Source organism: Copadichromis virginalis, linkage group LG14 (assembly GCF_057382275.1).
Source record: "Copadichromis virginalis isolate Kocher_CV1m ecotype Utaka linkage group LG14, C_Virginalis_male_GT1.1, whole genome shotgun sequence".
In the NCBI taxonomy this organism is placed as follows: Eukaryota; Metazoa; Chordata; class Actinopteri; order Cichliformes; family Cichlidae; genus Copadichromis; species Copadichromis virginalis.
In genome coordinates this window covers 16,181,463-16,197,969 of record NC_140631.1, presented here as the reverse complement: position 1 = coordinate 16,197,969, position 16,507 = coordinate 16,181,463, and the positions used below count along the sequence as shown (strand labels likewise).

Here is a 16,507-nt window from a genome sequence, read left to right as displayed (position 1 = left end):
TGAAAAAAAGCAAGAAATCTTTGGGGGTGCTTTGATTCATTTGGGCTAAAATCGAACATTTGGGCTAAAATCGCCCTTGGCTCAGAGGTCTTATTCTGAGTATTCACTGCAGCCATAAGCGCCTCCAAGCTCTTAACCATGCTGCACTCAGTGAGTCCTTTCTGAGAAGTCGCGCCTCGTCCCATCGTTTCAATCCCAGCCGGCAGCCTTGGGGGGGTTTGAACAGCCGGTTCTGCTTTCTTAATTCTCTGATAAGCCAGGGCCAAGCCAGCTCCGATCAGCAAGAACCCTGTTATCATGGTTCCAAATAGGTAGATCTCTTCAGCGTCCTCGATCGACAGTCCCGCCAGGCACATGATCCTCCATGTCTGCCACCCGTCCATCGTGTATGCGGCAGGGAAAGTCCCTCCAGGGCACTCGGGCTCTCCCGAGCCCAGACTTCTCGTTGAGGAAAGGGTGTCAATAGCATTCAGAGACCAGTTGATCAAATCCATAATTCTCTTTAGGTTTTAGAAACAGACTGTGAGAGAGTGTTCTAGGAAAAGTAATACAAAAAACACAAGACTAGACAGGGACATAAGAACTAAACAGGGAAGATAAGGGAGAGGAGAGGAGAAAAAGTGCATCCGCCTCCTCCGAGAGCCAAAAGGACCAGTGAATCAGAACCATGGCAGTGAGGGTTCATATTGGTTGTTATAACAGAGGTTTTCTTATAAATAACATCGCTTTAAGAATATTTAGATGACTAGGTTGTCTAAATATGTATAGAATCAGGAATAAAAATGGGGGGCTATTTGATCCCTAACAGATGTTAGTTAAATTAGGCAGAGAAAAGAGGCATATCATCATGTTAATCACTAAAAGCTATGGGGTTATACTATAGTTGCACAAGAAAAGCATGTCCTTGGAATATCTCTATTTTGAGGCAAATGAAGATTGCTCACTACTTTACAATCTCTATTCAAACACACACACATACATGCCACCATATGCACGCCGTACCATTTAACAGAAACTACTTATCTTTTTAGAAAAAGCAACATTGCAGAAGAATGTTTCTTTTTTTTCCCATTTTACTCAAAATAAGATGTGACATCACACAAGGGAAACTTCTCAACTCTGGTTATCTTAGTTGGCGCTATTCTGCATGTCTAAATATAACCGATACCTTTGACCTGCTGCACAATCTGCACAAAAAACAAAAAATCCACAAAATAGTCATATTTTAGGACTACATTTTATAAATATGTTTTGTTTATATAAACATCTAAGTGGAAGCTGTTCTAGGAATAGTTTCTGCTTCCTCAAACTCATAATATAGTTTAGGAAGTCAAAAAAAGTAATTCGGTCATTTATATTTTGTAGTATGACTTTTTAATGCAACTGACACAAGTGTGGGCAAGCTAAAACAGATTAAGTAGTGCACCATTTCTGCCAAATGGATGTGTAGAAGGGTATTAGCTGAGCCATCCGCTGATGTAGGCTAGCAATTAGGTCAGCTGGTCTGCTGGGACAGTGCCCGAGTTTGACTTTGTGGCCTGCCTGAACTAAAGCTATGGTACATTACTGGTTTGGTTTTCAGATGCCATTGAAAAGCATTTGTAGCATTTCCATTAAAACACACACACACACACACACACACACACACACACACACACACAAAACCAAGGAAAACAGCAAAAAAAGATGTATAGAGTGCTTTTTGTGCCTTGAGGATCACTTTTAAGAGAATTTTATTTTATAACCTGACATTTTTTTCTCATGCATGGATGGAGACTAGTGCTTAAAAATAATATAAAACAATTAAGGTTCCTCATATTGTGACAATTGTACCGTAATCATTTTGTTAAGAATAAATGCATTGACTGTTAAGATAAATGAGAAGGATGTACTCTTTGCAAGCACATCTTCTGTGCATTTTCCCTTTTCTTCAAACCTACTTCACCTTTTCCTTTCTAGGGTTTTATATGCATTTCATCCAGACTATCAAATGTCATGTCTTACATCAAGTGTTCATAAGCAATGCATCATCTATCTGCATGTGCATGTTTGCATCTGGAGAGGAATCCAAGAGTTCTTCACATGTGTGCACTCTCCATGTGTCACAATCAAGGAGGGGAGTTGTTTTCCCCAGTATCCCTGATGAATTTGGCTTCATCATTAGGCCATCGCACTGGAGAGCTATGTGGAGAGGGGTCATTAGCACTGGCTAACAAACATATGCATATGCTTCCTCTCACATATTTAGTGCCATCGAATTTACATACTGTAATGAGATTCTTCATTTGATATAGCATAGAAAGATGATTTTCCTGATGTATGAAAGAGCATGGCTGGATTTTAGTTTCACCCCTCCCCCTCCACCACCACCACCACCTGTTTTTTAAGGTTGTCTCAATTAAAGTTCTTTTGTGGAGATATTGAAAACAAGGCAATACAGGCATGTGACTCTACACTCTGTCTTACATTGTGTATGTTGCTGAATAGTTTGAAAAATAGAAACCTGATGAAACACCTTAAAATATTCTTGTATGTATAATTCCAGTGTCAAACATTTTTGTGTTGATCTTTGAAATTATATTTCCACTGTTTTCTGTGAGCAGTGCTTGCCTTGTTTTTCCCAAAAATTTTTTTAACATTAATATATTTCACACATATTGAATTTTGAATAAATGTCTTGATCTTCTCTTAGTGTTCACAAATGTACAAGTGCTGAAAAGATGTTTGCAAGCAGGAACACTGATGGGAATGAAACAAGCAGAAGTGAAATAAATAAAAGATGGTCAGAAAGGCCGGTCGATCTCATAGAATATTCCAACTTTCAAGTTCATTCAAATCAAAGTATTCCATATTTACCCAGGGCAGTGTATGGCCTGAGACATACAATCAGTTAATTATATTTAGCAGAAACCTTTTTTTCTGACCCTTCTAATTATTTTAATAAGGAAATCTAAGTAATTTGAACAAAACAAAATGCAGCAAGATGCGGACCAACACAGAAAAATGATGCAAAGAAAAATAACTGGACACGAAAGAGAAAATGTAAAGGTCAGTACCACTGCTGCATTGAAAATGTAGTTTTGCTGCTGTCTGTTTTCAGTCTCTCTTGCTTCCCTGTCATTCAAAGAAGTTTAGTGTCCCAAAAGATATCATTGTTTCATCACCTTAGGCCAGTTCTGTAGAAATCTTTGGAGAACTCACAGATGATCACACGCAGGCAGAGGCCTCTTCCTCACCCCGCATTGGTTGTCAGACTGTACGTTCATCTTAAAGGGCTTTTTTTTTTTAGCAAGCTGGTAATCAAAACCACACACAAACACACACACACCCAACCTTCCTTACCCTATCATCTTTCACTTCATGAGCATATTACCACAACTGAGCGACACCAGCAGGCAATTACTTCCAGGTGAGAATGTGACACTTTTCACAAATCACTTAACTGAGAGATTGCTTTTCTATATCCAGCTAGAAATTCTGTCTTGGAAAAAAAGCCATTGCCAGAACACAGGCGCACACACACACACACACACACACACACTCACACTCACACAGATACACACACGAATACACAAATAATGGACTGAGAAATGAAGAAAAAAAAGCATGTTCCCGCATTCACTGTATACTATACAGTACATACACAAAGATGCAAGACAGGCAGTGAACATATGGCCCTGACTGTAACTAGTGGCACTGCACATATAGAATTAGTAAAACTACACTTGTTCCAACATTAAAACATTATGCCAACATAAAAACTACAGTTATGCCAAGAATGCTGCTCTATTCTCTGTAATTTATTTTTCAAGCATGGTAGCAAAATGCGGCTGTAAGGTTGAAGCCTCATTTGGAAGACAGTAGATACCTAAGGGCATCCTTTTGATCTTTTCAGAAAACCTTGACTTTAAAATGGAAGGATCCACCGCCCTGCCTTGAGCATCCCTGATTAAATAACCTCAGATGCCCAATAAAAGATTGAGTTTGTCTGGGATGATTCAGCAATCCACAATCTAAATCAGAACCTGTTTTTCAGTTTTATTGTGTATTTATTTGCACACTGAAAAGTGCATAAACTAATGATTTGTTTTTGTGCTCTTAGAGTACTTTAGTGTACTAATGAATATTGCAAAGCCACATAAAGATTTCAGGAAGGATGGTGAGTTTTCAAAAAATAATGGAGAGGGGCGATTATTGTTCACTGTTTCAAAATTAATTGAACATTTCATAATCGAATTCAAAACCAAGTTGCACCTAAGCCTAATCAATGGTGAAAATTATTTTAAATATTTGTACTTTTTTTTTTTAACTTTTAGGGTGAGTATAGTAACTTAGGTTTTCTTTAACTTTACATTTTACAATGAGTTATATTTCAAAAATTTAAAAAAAACTTCTTACACTCTTTAAATGAGTTTCTGAGTCTTTTCTGTTTGCCAAACCCCCCTCCTACCACCCATGCACCATCCAATTATTGCCAAGACAAGCCAACTTTATTCTTAATGTGTTTTAAAACAGGACAGAATAAAAGTACAAAAAATAAAATAAAATAATTTATTATTGTTGTTGTTAATAATGATAATATATATATATATATTATTGCAACGATACACAAAATTCACGGTTCGGTTCAATACTTTGGTGTCACGGTTCGACATTTTTTCGATACGAAAAAAATGTTTATGCCTTTTTAATTTGTCATTTATTAAAATTATAAATATATATTTTAACTCAAAAGTACAGTTTTTAAATTTAATGTTGCTGAAACAACAAAGTAATAAAAAAATAAATGGAAAAGAGAGTTTATTACAGAGAAATGGCTCTTTCCAAAATAAAAGCTATACTATACGCTTCTTCTGGGCTATATTCTCAGCAGCATATTAAACATATCAGGTCCCCATGAGGAGAATCTTGTGCTAACGGTTGCCTAAATGACTCGGGTAAAGTTTGTAGCATGCTTGCTTGTTGTTTTTGTCTGCTTCCACTTGTCTTTGCACTAGGATGATGTCAGCGTAAATGTGCAGTCATATTCGTTGTGTTCCCACTGCTGTCAGCGTTAATCTCGTTAAAATGACATTAACGCCATAACGCGGCAAATCTCCGTTAACAAGTTACCGCGGATCGCCCCGTGCGTGGGGCTGGACGGTGTCAACACGTTAACAAGCTAACTGCGCTAACGCACTAGTTCCCACCAATTGAGTATTGCATGGCACATCCGACATACCATACTGTTTTACTTTTGTCCATGACGGGCTTACCATCAGGGTCATGCTTCACATGAAAACCAAGATAGTTCCAAACGCCAGATCTGAATGAGGGTGGGGGAGGTTCACTTTCGGGTAGCGTTGAGGCAGTTGCCATGTTGCAACGAGCTTAACTTCTGTCTTGCTAGCTTGCGCTGCACTCAGTGGATCTGCGCTCGACAGTGCAGCCTATGCGAAGTAGTCGAACACAGATCCACTGAGCGCTCAACACAGACAGCATCGTCAGAAGAAAAGTTGATAAAATATATAAAAAATTTTGTATTGTGCGATACAAATGCGTACTGAACCGAAAGCACTGTATCAAACGGTTCAATATCGATACGAGTATTGTTGCACCCCTAAGAGATAGATATATATAGATAGATATATATAGATAGATATATATCTATCTATCTATCTATCTATCTAGAGAGAGAGATAGAGAGAGAGAGAGAGAGAGAGAGAGAGAGAGAGAGAGATAGAGATATATATATAGATAGATATAAAACACAGAAAGAAGTACATAAAAAGCACAATTTTGAATAAAATAATTAAAAAGAAAAAGAAAAAAAAATGTTTTCTACCCCTTTATTGATTCCCACACAAAGTGCATTCAAAAGAAAAAGTAAAAAAAATAATACATGTATACATTTTGCCGTTTAGGCAACATTAATTCTAAGAAACACAAAACAGATCAGTCTCTAAATGTGAAACCACAAGAAGAATTTTTGCATCAATCTTTTTATCACCAGCTGAGTTGACTGTCTGGATGCTGTGGCTGTTCTCACTTAGAGAGATTTTTCTGTGAGAATCTAATTTGAGTGTGTACTCAAAATTCAAAATATTAACACGTACTGCCTTCAGCAGTCTTAATGGATGCTTAGGGTAACCATGGCTACAAGCTGTCCATTTGTACATTAAACCATCCATCACAACACCACAGTCGCAAGAATGAGTGCTGCTGACGTTGCACGTCACATTCTTTAGCTGCAAACTCTAAATGCAACACTTCATAACACTTCACTTTCTCTTATCTCTTACAGTTCTAGGGACATCTAGTGAAGTTCCTAGAACTGTAAATTTGTAATTTTAATACAAAACAGAAACAGTATTAGAATTAGTGAACATATTTATAAAATTACACCTTTTTTTATTAGTGCACTGACATATTTTAAATTTTTCAGTTTTTCATGTCAAAACACCCATGAACCCGTCCTCACCAAAAACTATTCCCGCCCACGCTGTCTCTCAACTCATGTGTCACATCTAAGGGCTGTTTTCATCCACACTCCTTCATGTCCAGTTCAACATCCCCTGAGGTCCCCTTGCTAAATTGAGGTAGAGATTGAAAGCAGGAGTAATGGGGAACTGACATTCTCCTTCAATATTAAATTTTTAGCATTAAATCCAAAGCACTACTCCCACTTTCTCTATTTCTTTTCATGCAGCATACAGCTCTAATTCTAACCACTAACTCTGTATCTACTTTACCAAAGGCTTCTATAAAGGTGGATGTGACTGATGTGAACTGGCATATTTTGAAAATGAAAAAGTCCACTTTAAGTGTTGGAAAGTTTAAATTTGCCTTTTGTGAAACCACAGATTTGCTCTAGAGCTGTAGTGGGGTGGGAGGGACTTTGTCAGACTGTGGGGAATACATTAGCTTTTTCACAGCCAATATTACAGTTAGCTGCAGGGCATGGCGTCAGTAATCCCCCATCAAAACTCAGTGAAATAAAGCTTGCATTTTGTTGACTTATCAGTAATTTAGCATAAAAGGCATATATAGAAAAGAAAATGATATTCTTGGGGATATTATTGAGAATACCTTCCCACAATGATGCCTGCTAAGATGCTTGGATGTTTGGGAGAGAGGGATTACAGTTCATTACCAATACCACCTACTCATGCTGCTGGCATTTAATAAAGGAGGACCCACAGACAGTGAAGGATACGAAAAGGATTATGCAAAGAAAGAAAATAAGAGAAGGTTGAAAGAAGAGGGTAAGAAGAAACCTTTGACTTTAAGTTGAGAGCTGAGCACTGCCCTAAGTTTCTTTTGTAATTAGTTGATGCTATTAAAAAAAATGTTGAATGTGAAAGAAACAAATTTGCATGGTTTCCTCCTCAGGGCCAAACAGTTCTAGTTCAGGGTTTCCCATTATTCACAGCATTCAGTTCACAAGCAAAAACAAGGTGGATCTTGTCATCAGCCTTGTTTGAATCATCACGGTCTCAGAGCTAAGGGAAGATGTGAAGGTCTCCTTAGCTACAAAGCTAATTTTCTGCTCACATTATTGTCATTCATGTATAGTCACTAATCTGCATAAGGAGAGCTAAGAGCAGAGATAAAAAACGAATGGGTACATGTTGCTTTTTTATTCCAATTTGAAATTCAGCTTATTTGATGGTACTAATTTGTAACAACAGCGACAAAAACAAGATAATATATCACTTTTCAAACTTGAAAACATAATTCTCTCAACTGCTGAAAAATTTGGGATGCAGTAGAAAATCTAAATAAGAACAGAATCCCAATAATTTGCAGATCTTGTAAACACGAGATCTGCAAATTATTGGGATTCTATTTTCCAAAATAGAATGTAGAAAATATAGCCAATGTTTATAAAGTGTACCGCTTTAAGAAAGCAATTTGTTTATTTTAAGGACAGCAACACACAAAAAGTTGTCAAAGGTTAACAAAAGGCTGCAGAATCAATAAAGAGAAATAGCTGCGGAAACATTTTGAGACTAAGTTTATTGGTAATCAGTCAGTAACATGATTGGGTATAAAAAGAGCATCTTAAAAAGGCAGAGTTTCTTAGAAGGAAATATAGGCAGAGTTGTTCACATCTTAAAAAAAAAAACACAGCAATTACAAATTGTGAAACAATTTCAGAATAATGTTTCTCAATCTGAAATTGCAAAAACTATGAATATTTAATTGCATAAAATTATCGAGAGATTCAGTAAATCTCTGTCAGTCTTTTGTTATGGAAATCAGTACATGGGCTCAGGAAACGTCGAGAAATCACAAAGTTCACTGTGCCATCCATAGATGCAGCTTGACATTTTATCATGCAAAGAACAAGACACATGTGAACAGGATCCAGCTGTTTTCTGGACCTTTAAAGCTCATTGAAAGGAGGACTGAGGAAAAGTGGAGAATTGCTCTGTGAAATACGTGAAATTAATTTTAAAAACATACTTTGTCTACTTTGTTCACTGATATTAAAGAATACCTCTGGTTTGTTATGAGCACTCAGTCTAAAATCTTATCGTATGGGGCTGCATTAGTGCCTGCACATCTGGAAAGGCACCATTAGTGGAGGTTATAGAGCAACACATGCTCGCATCCAGATTATGTACTCTTCAGGAACAGGCTTATGATCTTTATCAAGACAATGCTGCATCTATTACAGTATGACTTCATAGTACAAGAGCTGATGCTGCTGAACTGGCATGCTTGCAGTCCTCACCTTTCACCAGTTGAAAACTGGCCTATCATGAAACAACAACAAAAAAAACAAAAACACAAAGAAGACCCAGAGCTCTTGAGCAGCTAAAATCCTTTATCCGACAATCACGGGGCACCATTCCTCACCAACAACTCATGCAGCTGGTCACTGACTGTCCATACTCTGTTGTAAAAGAGTGATACACCTGACCCTATCCCAACTTTTTTGAGATGTGTTTCTGCCATCAACTTCAAAATGAGCTGAAGTGTTTTCTTAAAATACTGTAGTACATTTGATTATGTTTTCTATGTTCTATTTTAAATAAAACATGGGTTCATGAGATTTATAAATTGTAAAATGCTATTTATGCTTTACACAACACAACAGTTTTTTTGGGATCAGGGTTGTTAAAGACTGTTTGGTGTCATTTAATTCAAACGCATTAACATAGTTATTTTTTGCATAAAGTTTGTAATACATTCTCTGTTCAAAGTCACCCCTGCCCCAGGGATCTTTTACATATATCGTTTATGTCTTTAACTATGACTGAGACTCTTGCTATTAATGTGTGTTTGTTCATCAATCTCCCACTATGGTGACAGTTAACTGTCTAGCTAAGAACCTAATGCATCATCTGTGTGTGGGGGCCTGACACAAGCACTTAGAATGCCTTTTAATCACTATATTCAAAAGTTACTGCTAGAACCACATAAGGAATGTAAAACATAATTATTTCAAAACATGTATACAGTAATCACACACAGTGCACTGTCAACGAAGTCTACATTTGTCCTACCATTAGAAACATGTTGCAGTGCTTTGTGCAATGTGCATTGTTTTCACTTTACAAGAAAATGATAAACCAAGGTTGAGTTAAGGGTAACTGATAGTAGAACGGTTTTAGCTAATGTTCAATATTTTACATGTAAATCTTTTAAACTTCAAATAACCTATGAGGTTGCTTTCATAGTACGATCTCTTATGAAGTGTTGTGAAGCAAGTTTCAATGGCGCTCAAAGAATCTCACATACCTGCAGGCCACTGGTATAAACACTGACCTGAAGATAATCTGGGTACAATGAAATGCTTCTAAATGTGAAGCACCTCGCCACTGAAACATTTTAAATGTTGTTTACCTCTGACACACTTGTGGTTGCATGCATGCCAACACAAGCTGATAATTTTATCTGTGAGAGTGTGGGCAACCTTGTGTATATCTGTGTGCTTGTGTGACTCAGTGGGAAGTGGAGGTTATTTCGATGGAGCAGTGTTCATTTTTTCCCATAACACCCTTCAGCAGCTCCAGCCCATATTGACTTCCCAGACTCATCTATTCTCATTTATGAGATGATGTCAAAACTCCATGGCAACCACTCTACCAGTTGCCCTGGGCTTACTAACCAAAAAGAAGGTGGAAACAGGAATATCATATGCAAACACACATGTACATGCACGTGCAAACACATACACACTCAGGCATTAAGCGGCAATATAGATGGTGTGTGACCAGTGTATCAAAGTGATTTTTCTTAGCATGAGGGAACAGAGTTGAAATCCTTAGGAAGAGGACAAAATATGAAAAACATCGCACACCAACATTTTTACGAAACAAACTCATCTTCCCATATATATATGCCAGAGCTGATTGAATTTCCATCTCAGTAATATAATATGTGACACCACAAAGCCCCTTTCCTGCATTCTGAAAATTGTTCAGTAGTTATCAGATGGCTAACATAAAATTTGAACTGTTAAGCTAAAAGTTGAAAACATTTGACTATGTCACTGAAGATACAGTCAGCTTTGGGAAAAAAAACACTATTGCGTCTCCATAGGGAACAGTTTATTTCAAGTTTTAAAGTTATGGCAAAGAAATCAACTTTTGCATTTATGGCAACCCAGAGCTTATGACCATAGGTAAAGGTAGGAACGTAGATTGAACTGTAAATTGACAGCTTTGCTTTTATGCTTAGCTGTCTCTTCACCACAACACACACATCAATCTTTCAGTCAAATGTTCTACTCTCCCCTCACTCATGAACAAGATCCCAAGATACCTGAACTCTTCCACTTGGGGCAGTAACTCGTCCCTGACCCGGAGTGGGCACTCCACATTTTTCCGGCTGAGAAACATGGTCTTGGACTTGGTCTCAGAGGTGCTAATTCTCATTCCTTCCACTACACACTGCTCCATTGCAGGGTGGAGGTAACCACCTGATTAAGACAATATAACCACATAATCTGCAAAAAGCAAAGATGAAATCCTGAGGCCACCAAAGAGGAGACCCTCAATCACTTGCAGCAGCCTCAGCAATGAAGGCGTGGAACATGGTCCATGTGGACTCAATGTCCTTAGTCTCATTCAATCGAAGCTTTACTGGAGGTGGAAGTTTAAGACTGGAAGACTGGGGCCACTGCACCCTTACTATAGAAAAATTTATTTCAAAATCTTCCCCTTAAGCCTCCTATACTCAATGTTTCTGAATGAAGACATCATGTAACACCATAAAAATTAAAAAGCTTAATAAAATCTTAATACATTGCTTTCTGATGGCACACAGCAAATTCAAAAGTGTTAAATGTTTTGGTGTTAATAGTCTTGCAAAAGTAGAGTTAATTTTACTCTAAGCAGAGTCACATTCTTTTAATGTAACTCTGAGGTGTAAAATGATAGTAGTTAAAATCGAGTGTTAAAAATGAGTGTTTCTCTGTCAAATCTGGAGGTGTTACAATGGAAACATTAACTCTTGACCTCTTAACTCTGAACTCCTACAGGGGCTATGACACCAACAGAGTAAATTCACAGACTCCGCCCCCAGCACGGCTCCAATTGAAGCTGAAGTGAAGCCGTTTCAGAACAGTTTGCTCTACATATTTGAGGAGTTTGCCATGCTTGGTAAGTCGTTTTTTCAAAGATTGTTTCAATTATTATTATGAGCTTTTACTTCTGTGGCTCTTTGGAGTTGAGACAAAGCTGTGTGAAAGGCATTAGCCATGTTGCTCGGTGATAGCATAATATTCTGTTTTAGCTAGCTGAAAGGTATTGTTTACGGGCAAATATCACAGCCTTGAAAAAAGCTTGCATGTGAATTTTCAGTCAAACTTTTGGTCAAATACACCTAAACCAATGTCTAGAATGTGAAATGTTGGTATAATGGTGCTACTTGAAGCCTGAAAACGATCGCCCATAAAAATAAAAAAAAACGAGCAAACAGCAGTAGCAGGCGTCCTGACTGGATTCTACGTTAGCATAGATCCCTCCAACTCTGCCATTGCCAGTCCCAAGCCCGGATGAGAAAGGAGGAGGGTTGGGCGTGGGGCTAGCAACCCCACCCTGTAAAAACTCCAATTGCTACGGAAACAGCAAGTGAATCTCAGTATCGACTGAATCAGGGCGAAGATGATGATCGGCAACCCTTAATGACGACAGTGGAGAAAAGCCCTCGGGTCATCCACTGCCCGATGCGTCGACCAATTTTCGACCCAAAAGAAACTACTCGTTATGGAATATGGAATGTACGGACTCTGTACCAAACAGGTAAATTGGCCCAGCTTCTATATGAATTTGACTCGTACCGTATGGACATCTTGGGCATCTCAGAAATGCGATGGGCAGGAAGTGGGAAGATGGTTAGTGATGGAAAGATGGTGCTCTACTCTGGCCATGCCCAAGACCATGCACGTGGCGTGGGCTTCATCCTCTCGCGACGTGCAACAACATCATTGCTGGCCTGGAAGCCCATTTCAGACCGCCTAACCTTAGCTCGTTTCCAAGCTAGGCATGTGAAAGTCACAATTCTTCAAGTATATGCTCCAACAGAAGAGGCTGACGATACTGACAAGGATGGGTTCTATGCGATGCTCCAGGATGCCATTGACAACTCCCCGCGTCATGATTTGCTGATCGTGGGCGGAGATTTCAACGCGCAAATAAGCAGTAACCGGGATGGCCTGGAATCGACTATCGGCCCGTTTGGAATCGCAGCAATGACAAATGAAAACGGTGGGCGGCTGATCTCGTTCTGTGCGGCAAACCGGCTGACCATCAAGAACACCTTCTTCGGCCACAAGCGGATACACAAGGCGACGTGGAAGGCCCCCGGTGGCAGATATACAAGCGAGATCGACTACATCTGTATATCATCCCGCTGGGCATCCACCATTAGCGATGTTAGAGTGTGGCGTGGAGCCGACATTGACTCGGATCACTACCTGCTAATTGCCAAATGTAAACTTCACCTGAAGCGCCTCCAACCACGATTGCAGCGGCCAAGTCCTTTTAACATTCAACGCCTAAAAGATGCAAATACGGCAGCGGAATTTCAACTCGAATTGAGAAACCACTTCCAGCTCCTTGCTGCGGAAGGAAATAACAACAAAAATCCAGATACACTCTGGGATGAGCTAAAAGAGGCTGTGGTCGGTGCAGCAGAATCGAAGATTGGTCGCCGACGGGGCGGCTTTAAGGAGCGCTGGATCTCCGACCGTTCATGGGAACTTATAGATCAACGTCGCTTGGCAAAGTCAGTTCGGGACCAGGTGGCCTTTGACCCACATGCTTCTGCAGACCAGCGTGAGAGGGCCATGGCCACCTACCAAGACCTTGCCCGACAGGTCAAACGCAGCTGCTGGCGTGACAAGCGTGAATGGATCGAAGCTAAAGGCATCGAAGCCCAAGAAACAGCCGATCGGAACGATACCCGAACCTTATATCGCATTGTACGAGATCTAACTGGGGCTCGTGGTGGCCGCGGTGTTCCAATCCGAGACAAAAATGGACGTGTCCTCCTTACTGCAGCTGAACAAGAACAACGATGGGTCGAACACTTCCGCGATACTCTGAACCAACCTGAGCCACCCCAACGGTTCGAGGCCGAAGACCTGGCACCTTCCATGGATCTTCTTCCTGTCGATATCGGACAAATCAGCATCACTGAAGTCAAGACAGCGATCCGACTCCTCAAGAGTGGAAAGGCCGCAGGCCTGGACAAAATCCTCGCCGAAATGCTGAAGCATGGTGGACCCCATCTTGAAGCCGCCCTCACAAGACTCCTAAACGCCTGCTGGTCAACATCACATGTACCCGATGATTGGACAAAAGGCACCATTATCAAACTTCCAAAAAAAGGTGATTTGGGAGACTGTAACAACTGGCGGGGCATCACGTTGCTGTCGGTACCCGGGAAAGTGTTTTGCCTCGCTCTTTTGAATCGACTACGACACGCTGTGAACGAACGATTGCGAGAAGAGCAGGCTGGGTTTCGGAGTGGCCGGTCATGCGTCGAGCAAATCTTCACCCTCCGCATGATCATTGAACAAACATTGGAACGCCAAAAGAAGATTTCTATTAATTTCATTGACTTCGAGAAGGCTTTTGACAGCGTCCACCGGCCGACTCTATGGGCTATCCTACGCCACTATGGAGTCCTTCAGCAGTTTGTAGATGCCTTTCGTTGTCTCTACTCCAACTCCCGTTGCTGCGTCCGGACGGATGACGGCTGCACAGCCTTCTTCAAGATCAATACTGGCGTCCGACAAGGATGCGTGCTATCCCCTTTCCTCTTCCTGTTGGTAATTGACTTCATCATGCGACGATCAGTTGACCAAGCTGGCATCGGTGTGCCCTGGCACGAAGCGCGTAATCTCACTGACTTGGACTTCGCAGATGACATCGCCCTGCTGGGCTCGACTCAGGAAGACCTCCAAAAGTTGACCGCGGCCCTGCAGAGGGAGGCAACGAAAGTTGGATTAAGAATCAGCGGCAAAAAAACCAAGGTACTCCGAGTTGGCTATGCACGTGCCCGCATTCCTGTCATGATCAACCAACAACGTGCTGAAGAGGTGGAGAATTTTACATATCTTGGCAGCATCATCTCGAATGACGGGGTCTCTGATCGGGATGTCGACGCCAGAGTAGGGAAGGCAGTTGGTGTCCTGCGATGTCTCCAACCTATTTGGAACTCGACCTCCCTGAATGTAAGGGTCAAGATCAGACTACTGAACTCTATAGTCTTCCCTACTGCACTTTACGCTAGTGAAACCTGGCGCTCAACAAGTGCAATTATTCAACACCTGAACGTGCTTCAACAACGTGGCTTGCGGCGAATCCTGAGAATTTCCTACCGGGACCGAATAACAAATGAGGAGGTCCTACGAAGAGCAGGCACCCGCCCATTAGCCGATGTTGTTGCAGAAAGGCGCTTTCGCTTTGCGGGACATATTTTACGCCTACCCCCTCATCGCCCAGCTAAGATTGCCATGACATGGCGTCCACGCACTGGCAAGCGAAAGCAAGGCCGACCAAAGACCACATTGCGTCGAACATTTATGGACGATCTGAGAACTGTCGACATTGCCTGGGACGAAGCTGAAGCAGTCGCTGCTGACCGACATCGATGGAGATCACTAGCTGCCCGATGCGCCGCTCGACGTAGGAGGAACTAAGTGCTAAGTAAGTAAAGTAATAGATCCCTCCAGAGTTTTGTGCACACGGTTTAAGTAAAAATTAAAAAGGTTGAGGTTTTACATTTAGTTCAGTATTACCTGTTGCCTGTGTCTTTTGGGAAAATACTTTACACAAGTAATGGCTCAAAGAGGATTCCTTTTTTTTTTTTTTTTTACTGTGCTGCAATTGTTTACTGGATTATTTGTGCCATTAATTAGTGTCAACTAATTTTTATTCAATCTCCGCACAGGATATGCTTGTGAAGATGGAATATGGGGGAGAGCAGAAGTGCGTTGAAGTTCCACAAAGGGATGAATGAAGGACATGCATATTGTATTGAAGAAATAAGTGATGAGAATGCTGTTATTTGCATTTACCATGTCAGACCTTTTGATAAACAAAATTCTAATGAAAGTGAGAACATGTACACTGTTACATCTTTCAGAAAATGTTTTGAAATTGTGGTGCACAGTTCAGAATAAATGTTTTTCAAAAACCATTGCGTCTTTTTAGTAAATGTTTATTTCCAAAAGAAATTTCTAGAAGTACAGAACAGTAAAATTCCCGCTTTTTAGAATGAATTAGAAGATAACTCTTACGTAGTTAAACTAAAATACTCTTTGAGAGTTAATATATAAATTCTTAACACCAAGTGTTAAATTATCATTCCAGACAGATTTGGTGTTTAACACTAAATCAGAGTTAACGTACCAACTCTCCAAAAAGAGTTAAATTAACACTCTCTGGTGTGGACCCATATAGACACTTTAATAGTGTTGAAATCAAATCCGACAGTGTTAATTTGGACATGATGGATTTGCTGTGCACATCATTTTATTTTCTCTATCTTACAGTCTTTGAAGACTTGTAAATATCCCCCATTACATTCCTGTTGTAATTAATTAAACATTGTAATTAAGGGGTGTAAACACCAAGACATGGTTTGATATGCAAACAAGGAAATCATATTTGCATTTATGTGCAATTGTTTTTTCCCTTTCACAGCCCAGCATGAAATACACGTGTGTGTCTGTGTGCGTGTGTGTGTTGTCTGTTTCAATTTTTTTAATCTTACTAATAACGCTAAAAAATATATTATGTAGGGAAAAATATTAATTTGTTAAAAATGTTATTACAGTAATCAGCAAGGCAGAGTTGGGGACAATTTCTCCAATGAATAATTTGCATAACTCAATTCCGTGTACACTATCAAAACCTAGTGTGTGTGTAATCTCTTAGCAAAATTAGTAATATTTTCAAGTTTCTACAATAAAATTGTGTTTTACCTCCCTTGCCCTTTCTGCTATGCCACAGAGCTTTTCCACTGTGTTTCTTACTGTGCTCCTACTGATAATATTCAGTTA

General features: G+C 40.0%; 1 long non-coding RNA gene across 1 annotated transcript in view; it reads left to right on the top strand.

The window, feature by feature from the left end:
* LOC146693732 (uncharacterized) overlaps positions 1-15,673 on the top strand; it is a 41,336-nt gene extending 25,663 nt beyond the window's left edge. The window contains exons 2-3 of the long non-coding RNA XR_014914792.1: positions 11,474-11,594; positions 15,394-15,673. This is a non-coding gene — a long non-coding RNA (uncharacterized LOC146693732). The remainder of the gene's footprint in view (positions 1-11,473; positions 11,595-15,393) is intronic.
* Positions 15,674-16,507: the final 834 nt, after the last annotated feature.